The 9020-nt window shown below is 42.3% G+C and overlaps 1 protein-coding gene across 3 annotated transcripts in view; it reads right to left on the reverse strand.

The window, feature by feature from the left end:
* The window catches only part of phactr2 (phosphatase and actin regulator 2), a 122948-nt gene that overhangs the window by 99637 nt on the left and 14291 nt on the right, over positions 1–9020 (reverse strand). The gene's annotated exons all lie outside the window — the stretch shown is intronic.

The raw sequence follows: 9020 nt of genomic DNA on the forward strand, positions 1-9020 counted from the left end.
TTCATGACTCTATGATTTCATGACTCTATGATTTCATGACTCTATGAAAATAGAGAAAATGGAATAGCACGGTATACTGACAGGGCGAGATAAAGAGGAAACAATAAAGATTTATCCATAAACTTCGACATGGACCTGTTGGACTGAATGGCCTTTTTCAACATTGCAGATTCATTCTAATTTGCTGCAGTTTGGATTGTTCCAATTCAGTTCTCAGTAAGCAGGAGCCTGCAACTCAACATTGCTCATACATTAGTACAAACCTGGAAACGGATCCAGTCACATTGGTGCCTTGGGGATATCTACTCTTTTGAGATCAGGGCTGAGGGTCATGGTTGGGGAAGGGGAGGGGGAACTCGATTGTGATTGACGTAGCCTAAAACAGATTGATGCAGCCTGAAACAGACTGATGCAAGGTGTGGTTGCTTGGAGCGAAAAAAAGTCTCAAAAGACTACTAATCCCTCATCTTAAACAAGCACACAAACATTTTTGGAAGGTAGACTGATTCAATCGGTTTTGCTAATAATCCTTCATATGTAGTTGAGTCACCTAGTTACGACAGATGGCATCACTAATTCCCAAAAGGAAGAAAATTCATTTTGTGTAGGATCACATCAAACTGTATCCAAGGCAACTCCACTTGAATTCCAGGAGTTAGGAAATGTTAATCTGTTACTCATTTGTAGGGCCAGAATTAATTCAAACACAAAAACAACAAATTCTCATTCTGTATATGAAGAAAAGGTCAAGGTTTCATCTGGTTATCTGGTTGCAAACATGCTCCTTACACTGCTACGATTCACACACAGGCAGACAAACAGAAAGTCTTCATGGGGAGTGTCTTCCTATTATAACTAGGAGGATTTTGTTGACCATTAACATAGAATAACACATGAAAACATTAGAATTAGGTTTTATTGTCACGTGCACTCAAGTACAGGGATGCAGGAGTACAGTGAAAAGTATAGTGTTGCCATTCATGGCGTTATCTCAGGTATTAAAAGTATCTAGGTACAAAATCTTGGGTAAAGAAAGTAGGAAAATAGGAAAATATAGTTAGAAGTTGAACACTAAAGTCCTTCTTAAGCGCTTAGCCATGCTGGGCTCACACTCCCCAAGGGTTTGATCTCCTCCATGCTGGGTTCAATCTCCTCCACATTGGGTTCGACCTCCAGACTGAAACTTATAAAACGATACTGGAATCTGGCAGATGATTCATCCCATTGTATAGTACTTTGGATGTTTTTGTCCCAAAAACATTAAGGATACTTTAGAAATGGAAGTTAGACCATAACATACAGGAGTCGATTAGGCCATTCAGCCCATCAAGTCTGCTCCACCTTTAGTTCTTGGCTGATATGTTTCTCAATCCCATTCTCCTGCATTCTCCCTGTAACCTTTGATCCCCTCACTAATCAAGAACCCATCTCTGCCTTCTGAGGCAATGAGTTCCACAGATTCACCACCCTTTGGCTGAACAAATTCCTCCTCGTTCTAAACAGTTGTCCATTCACTCTGAGGCTGTGCCCTCAGGTACTAGTCTCACAAACTAGTGGGAACATCATCTCCACATTCACTCTATCCACACCTCTCAGTGTTCTGTAAGTTTCAATCAGGTCCCCACTCATTCTTCTAAACTCCATTGAGTACAGTCCTGGAGTCCTCAACCTCTCCTCATTTTATCAAATTGTTGTTCAGTTTTAGATACCCCTATTATTGGAAGATTACATCCACATGAGAGGGTCAGTGAAGACTTGCTGGGATGACAGGCCATATTTAAGAAAAAAAAACAGTGGATTGGAGTTCCAGCGAAAAAGGGCTTGGTGCAAGGTTGTGCCATTTGGCCTCTTTTGCTGCTGTAATTTTAAATGATGCTTTGCCACTTTATACTGTCCCTGCCCTTTCCTGTAACATGGTATCACGTCTCATTCCACAGGTTGGGCTTTAAGGGTTACAAACTGCATTGTGTAATCAGATTTCCCATCACTCTCGTCAGCCCACCCTAAGGCCGAGCTATCATTAAAACAAAAATCAAAAGCCAAAATGTGCAGGTTCGGCCTTTCCTATCACTTACACTACCTGCATGCAGCCAGGCCAACAATGAAATAAACCAGCAGATTATCTGATTTTCAACTGATGTTGGTTGGAAGATAGATCTTGGCTGGGACTTCAGAAGAATGCTACGTTTTCCTTCAAATAATAGCCATGAATTTGCTCGCATTCATCCGAATTGGAAGCAATAGACTGGGCTTAATGTTTCATTCAAAGGACAGCGCCAAGCAATGCAATAGAAAATCAAAATGCTGGAGAAACTCAGCAGGTCTGGTAGTAGCTGTGGAGAGAGAAACAGACTTGACATTTTTGAGTCCAAAATGACTATTTCAGAACTGAGAAGTGGTACAGAGCAATGCCATATTGTGGTTAGTTCAGTGTCCCTGATATAGGTACGAAGCATTCCCCACGTGGCACATTCATCTGGTAGCCCAGGGATAAGCCATCATTACTTAACAACCTCAGATCCATCACCCTCCACACTTCAATAGCCCAGCTTGCAGGTCAGTCAAATTCTGACACTGACAAGATGGGATCATGTACTTAATGGGGCCAGGGCAATTTAGTGACACAGACTACTATTGCTCCATTATAAAATGGAGTCAAAACGATGGCTACATAGGAACAGAACTCAAAAGGTGTAATACTATAACCGAAAAACTCTAAGGGACAGAAATAAACTCCACTTAGAGAAGCATTGATTAATCAAATATCATCTGTGTGGTTTTGTCAGAGAGAGACCACATCTCACAAATTTAATTGAATGTCTCGAAGAGGTGACACAGTGCGTACAGCAGTTGACGTAGTTTACGTTGTCAGTCAGGTTTTTGACAAGGTCTGCATGCAAACTGGTTAGGAAGTGAACAGCCCATGGGGTCCGGGGCAATTAGGATCCAAAATGGGCAGGAAGCAGTGGGTGCTAGTCAAAAGGGTATTTTTTTGCCCGTGTCCTGTGGTGTACTGCAGGGTTTGATACAGGGTCCTTTCCTGTGTGCTGTGTATATTGTTAACCTAAATGTGGATGTAGGACGTACAATCAGTGAGTTGTGTGGCAAATAGAGAGCAGAAAAGGCTTAGACTACAGGACGATATAGGAGAAGGTAAAGTCACCATAGACTTACCAGGTCACAGGGCTGGTCTCTCATCACAAAGAGAAACAACTGGTGGTGACTTGGCCAGAGGGTCAGCACAGGATGATACAGATGGGCTGAACAATGGCAAGTGGAATTTAATCCTGAAGATCACGAGATGAAACATTTTGGGAAGACTAACAAGGCAAGGGAGTACATGTTGAATGGTCAGACCCGAGGAAGTAAAGAGGATCAGGTGGATAAGATGGTTGGGAAGGCATATTTTGTTGGAGATGATTATAAAAGATAGGATTTATGAACATTTAGAGAGGCAAAAATTGTTTAGGGATAGTCAGCTTGGTTTTGTGTGAGGAAAATCATGTCTCACTAACTTGATTCCATTTTTTGAGGAAGTTCCCAAAAAGATTGATGATGGCCAAGCAGTAGACATTGTTTATTTGGATTTTAGTAAAGCCTTTGACAAGGTTTCACATGACAGACTAATTAGTAAAGTTAGGTCACATGGGATTCAGCATGAACGTGCCAAATGGATGTATAATTGGCTTAACGGCAGGAGACAGAGAGTAATGGTGGAGGGTTGCTTTTAGGACCACAGGCCTGTGACCAGCGGTGTTCCACAGGGATCTGTTCTAGGTCCTCTTTTGTTTGTCATTTATATAAATGATTTGGATGAGAATATAGAAGGTATGGTTAGTAAGTGAAGAAGGTTTTCTAAGATTACGAAGGGATCTTGATCAAATGGGTCAATGGGCTGAAAAATGGCAGATGGAGTTCAATTTGGATAAATGGTGAGGTGTTGCATTTTGGTACAACAAACAAGGGTAGGGCTTATACAGTTAATGGTAAGACCTTGGGTAGTGTTGTGAAAGACAGGGACCTAGGGGTGAAAGTACATAATTCTTTAAAGTTTGCGTCATATACAGACAGGATGGTTAAAAAAAGCGTTTTGCACGCTTGTCTTCATTGCTCAGAACATTGAATATAGGAGTTGGGACATTATGTTGAGGTTGTACAAGACATTGATGAGGCTTCTTCTGGAGTACTGTGTCCAGTTCTGGTCGCCCATTCATAGGAAGGATATTACCAGGATGTTGCCAGATATGGAAGGTGTCAGTTATAAAGAAAGGCAGGATAGGCTAGGAATTTTTTCACTGGACCATAGGAGGTTGACCTGATAGAAGTTTATAAAATAATGAGGTACAGAAAGAGTTGATGGTAGGTGTCTTTTCCCTAGATGGGGAATTTTAAGACTAGGGTACACATTTTTAAAGTGAGAGGAGAGAGATTTAAAAATGACATGAAAGGCAAATTTTTCACAGAGGGTACTTCATGTGTGGAATGAACTTCCTCAGGAAGTGGTGGATGTGGGTACAATTACAACGCTTAAAAGACATTTGAATGGATACATGAATAGGAAAGGTTGAGGCATATGGGCTTGGAGCAGACAGGTGGGACGAGTTTAGTTTGGGATTATGTTCAGCATGGACTCGTTGGACCGAAGGGTCTGCTTCTGTGCTGTATAACTTGCCTTTACCAGTCGAGGTGTTAAATACGAGAGCAAGGAGGTTATGAGGGAGCGAGAGTACTGTGTGCAGTTCTGATTGCCACATTATAGGAAGGATGTGATTGCATTAGAGGGAGACTCACCAGGATGTTGCCTGGGCCATAACAACTCAGCCATGGACAGAACCTCTCTAAACTGGGGTTACTTTTCCTGACAGCAGGGAAGGCTAAGGGGTGAATCTGATTGAGGTGTACAAAGTATTGAGGGACATAGACAGAGATTAGATTGGGGGTAACCATTCCTCTTAGTAGGGAGGTCAATAATCAGGAGGGCACAGTTTTAAGGCCAGAAGCAGAACAGAATTGGAGGAAAAATCTTTTCGGCCAGAGGTTTGAAAGTGTCAGGAACTCACTGCCTACAAAAGTTGGTCAAGCAAGGAACCCTCAGGACATTTAAGAATTATCTAGATGAGCATTTGAAATGTCACAGCACGTGAGGCTACAGGTGACGTACTGGGAAACGAGATGAGAATTGGCAAATGGATGTTCGACAATGGGCTGAAGAGCTTTCTCCATGCTGTAAAAACTCCGACTCTAACTAATCTTTTGTCCTTGTAGGATTAGATTACAAGGCCAGTATCTGTGCGTTGACCATACATAAACAGTATCTCAGCTTCCCTGATGTTTGTTGGTAAAGGAAGGAAGTACTGGTCTTTGTTCTTCCATTCTCACATCTCAAAGCTCTTCCCATACATTTGATAACTATTGTGGCTAAACATGACCTTTACTATCAGCAGTGCATAATGCCACAAGGTCCTAAGAGCAAAGTGACTTGTTGATTCATTTTGGGTGGATGCTTTGGTCATGCTATTTAGGACAGGAAATGTAGCTTCTTTTACACCAATCTGAACAGGCACAGAGTGCTCAGTTCATCATATTCTGGTCATAGAGTCACAGGGTCATAGAGATGTACAGCACGGAAAAAGAGCCTTCAGTCCAACTTGTCCATGCCAACCAGATATCCTATATTAATCTAGTTCCATTTGCCAGCATTTGGGCCATATCCCTTTAAACATTTCCTATTCATATTCCCATCCAGATGCCTTTTAAATGTTGTAATTGTACCAGCCTCCACCACTTCCTCTGGCAGCTTGTTCCACACCCCACCACTCTCTGTGTAAAAAAGTTGCCCCTTCGGTCCCTTTTAAATCTTTCCCCTCTCACCTTAAACCTATGCCCTCTAATTTTGGACTCCCCTATCCTGGGGAACAGGCCTTGGCTAGTCACCCCATCTATGCCCCTCATGATTTTATAAACTTGTAGAAGGTCACCTCTCAGTCTCTGACGCTCCAGGGAAAATAGCCCCAGTCTATTCAGTCTCTCCCTATAACTCAAACTCTCTAACCCCAGCAACATCCTTGTAAATCTTTTCCGAACCTCTTCAAGTTTAACAACATCCCTCCTATAGCAGGGAGACCAGAACTGAATGCAGTATTCCAAAAGTAGCCTAACCAATGCCCTGAACATTCACAACATGATCTCCCAACTCCTGTACTCAATACACTGACCAATAAAGGCACGTGTATGATGGAGCAAAAAGGCAGTGCAGCACTCCCTCAGGGTGCACTCACACAGCAGTCCAGCTTGTGCTTCCAATTTCCTGGATTAGGCTGACTTGAACCACTTTTTGGTTTTTTAGGTGAAAACACGGTTAGGGGATGGGGTTGGTGGTTACAGTAGGACCCAATAACCAAGACCCATGCTTTCTGACCTTGTGGCCATCTTCACTAGTCCATTCCCAATATGATTAGGTAGAATTTCACCAGGGATCTATTCAACCTCCCATTGTAAAAACACTGGAGGAACAGCGTGAATGTTGAATACTGTAAAGTTTCTGATGTAACTGTGCGGAAACATTAAACAACTATTGTGGGAAGTCAATCTGTGAATTCTTCATAAAAGCAAAGTATTTCAGGTGTTGGAAGTCTGAAATAAAACAAACAGTGCTGGAGAAACTCAGCAGGTCTTACAGTATCTGTGGAGAGAGAAATAAAGTTAACATCTTGAATCCAGTCTGACTTGTATTCAGAAGTATAAATTGTTACATCAATTTACATAAGCCTTTTGTTACGGACTTGCTTAAAGCACATCAAAAGTTTAGTTTCTTGGAGATAAGTCAGCTCCCTTTAAAGTTAAAAAATCTCAATCCTGTTATTTTCTCAATGCTTTAAGATTTAATTAAAGAACTGTTTTCCATTTCTTCATCTTCCATTGTTATACTACGTGCTGCTTTTTTTTGGCGAATGTTGTTGAGCATTAACTGCTGAAAGGAACGTTTCCCTTTGATTCCTTTCTTAAAGAATCAATGAACCCCCTTGTGTTCCAGGCGAGGGTTGCTAAATGGCTCAACAGTCAAACAGCTCGTGTGGAGCGGATATATCCCTGGAGTTCCCCTCTCACCCACTTCCCTGGGCTCTGCACAGACCCAAAAAGTAACAACAGATGTCAGACAAGGCAGAGAAAACTCACCAAGTTAATACTTGGCAAATAATAAAAGATCCATTTCATTCTTACACCACACAGTGCAAAATTAAAACAACTGAACCTTGTTTGGCACGACAAGCCTTGTCGCTTTCTAACAGAGAGATTCCCGCAATCGATTATACAGACTGAACAAAAATAGGCCATTCGGCCCCAGAGGTACCTGCTGGCTCTACACAAGTTTTCCTTCACTTCTTCATCTCATCTCATGAGCATATTCTACGATTGCAGTTTGCCTTTTCCCTGCTTATCCCTTGAAATGTTCAGTCTTCATCACCTCAACCACTGCATCAGATAGGAACACAGCAACAGGAACAGGCCATTCAGCCCCTCAAGCCTGTTCCATCTTTCAATGAGATCGTGGTTGCTCCGTGGTCTAACTCCACATATCTGCCTTTGGCCCATATTCCTTAATAATTTTGCTTAAGAAAAATATACCGATCTTGGATTTAAAATTAACAACTGATCCTGCATCCGCTGCCATTTGTGGAAGAGTGTTCCAAACCTCTACCACCCTTTGTTTGCAGAAATGTTTCCTAACATCGCTCCTGAATGGTCTGACCCTAATTTCTGTACTATGAGTTTAGAGGGTCATCTCGGGATCACGGTGACACCAAAAAGTGTCCTACTCTCAATCTGTTGCTGACAAGCCGGATGGACTCAGGAGGTCGGGAATAGAGTTTTGAATGGTGGGCAAAAACAACAGCATCAGCCTTCCCAACATTTAAATTTGGGGGGAGGAATCCTTTACTTTTCTAGTATGGAGAGGCAATGACCTAGTGCCATTATCACTGGACTGTCAAACCAGAGACCCAGGGTTGAATCCTACCATGGCAGATGGTGGAATTTAAATTCAATTAAAAAAATCTGGAAAAACCCATCCGGTTCACTATGATTTGGAGTACTGCATACAATTTTGGGTACCCTTCTATAGGAAGGATGTTATTAAACTGTAAAGATGCAAGAAAAATTTAGAGAGATGTTACCGAGACCAGAAGGTTTGAGTTATAAGGACAGGCTGGATAAGCTGGGAAGATTAGGAGGCTGAGGGGTGACCTTATTGTGGTTTCTAAATTCATGAGGGGCATGGATAGAGTGAACAGCCAAGGTCTTTTCCCCAGGAGGAGGGGGTTCAAAACTAGAGGACAGAGGTTTAAGGTTAGAAGGGAAAAATTTAAAAGGGACCAAAGGGGCAACTTTTTCACACAGAGGGTGGTGCGTGTATGGAATGAGCTGCCAGAGGAAGTGGTAGAGGTGGGTACAATTACAACATTTAAAAGACATTTGCACAGGACGTGGATAGGAAAGGTTTAGAGGGATATGGGCCAAACGCAGACAAATGGGACTAGTTCAGGTTAGGAAACCTTGTCGTTATGGTCAATTTCAGCCAAAGGCTCTGTTTCCCTCCTGTATGACTTATGACTCTAATGCCCTTTAGGGAAGGAAACTGCCATCCTTACCTGGTCTGGCCTACATGTGACTCCAGACCCACAACAATGTCATTGACGCTTAATTGTCCTCAGGGTGATTAAGGATAGGCAATAAATGCTGGAACAAAAACAAAATTTGCTGGAAAAGCTCAGCAGGTCTGGCAGCATCTGTGGAGGAAAAAAACAGAGTTAACGTTTCGGGTCCGGTGACCCTTCCTCAGAACTGGCCGAACCAGCGACACCCTCATCCCATGAATGAATTTTTAAAAAGTGTCAGATAAGCCATGAGACAATTTAATGATCATCTCAATTTAATAACAACTTTTCCCACTATGAAATGTCAACTCCGCCTCACAGAACATAGAACATTACAGCGCAGTACAGGCCCTTCGGCCCTCGATG

Source organism: Rhincodon typus, chromosome 9 (assembly GCF_021869965.1).
Source record: "Rhincodon typus isolate 14 chromosome 9, sRhiTyp1.1, whole genome shotgun sequence".
Taxonomy (NCBI): Eukaryota; Metazoa; Chordata; class Chondrichthyes; order Orectolobiformes; family Rhincodontidae; genus Rhincodon; species Rhincodon typus.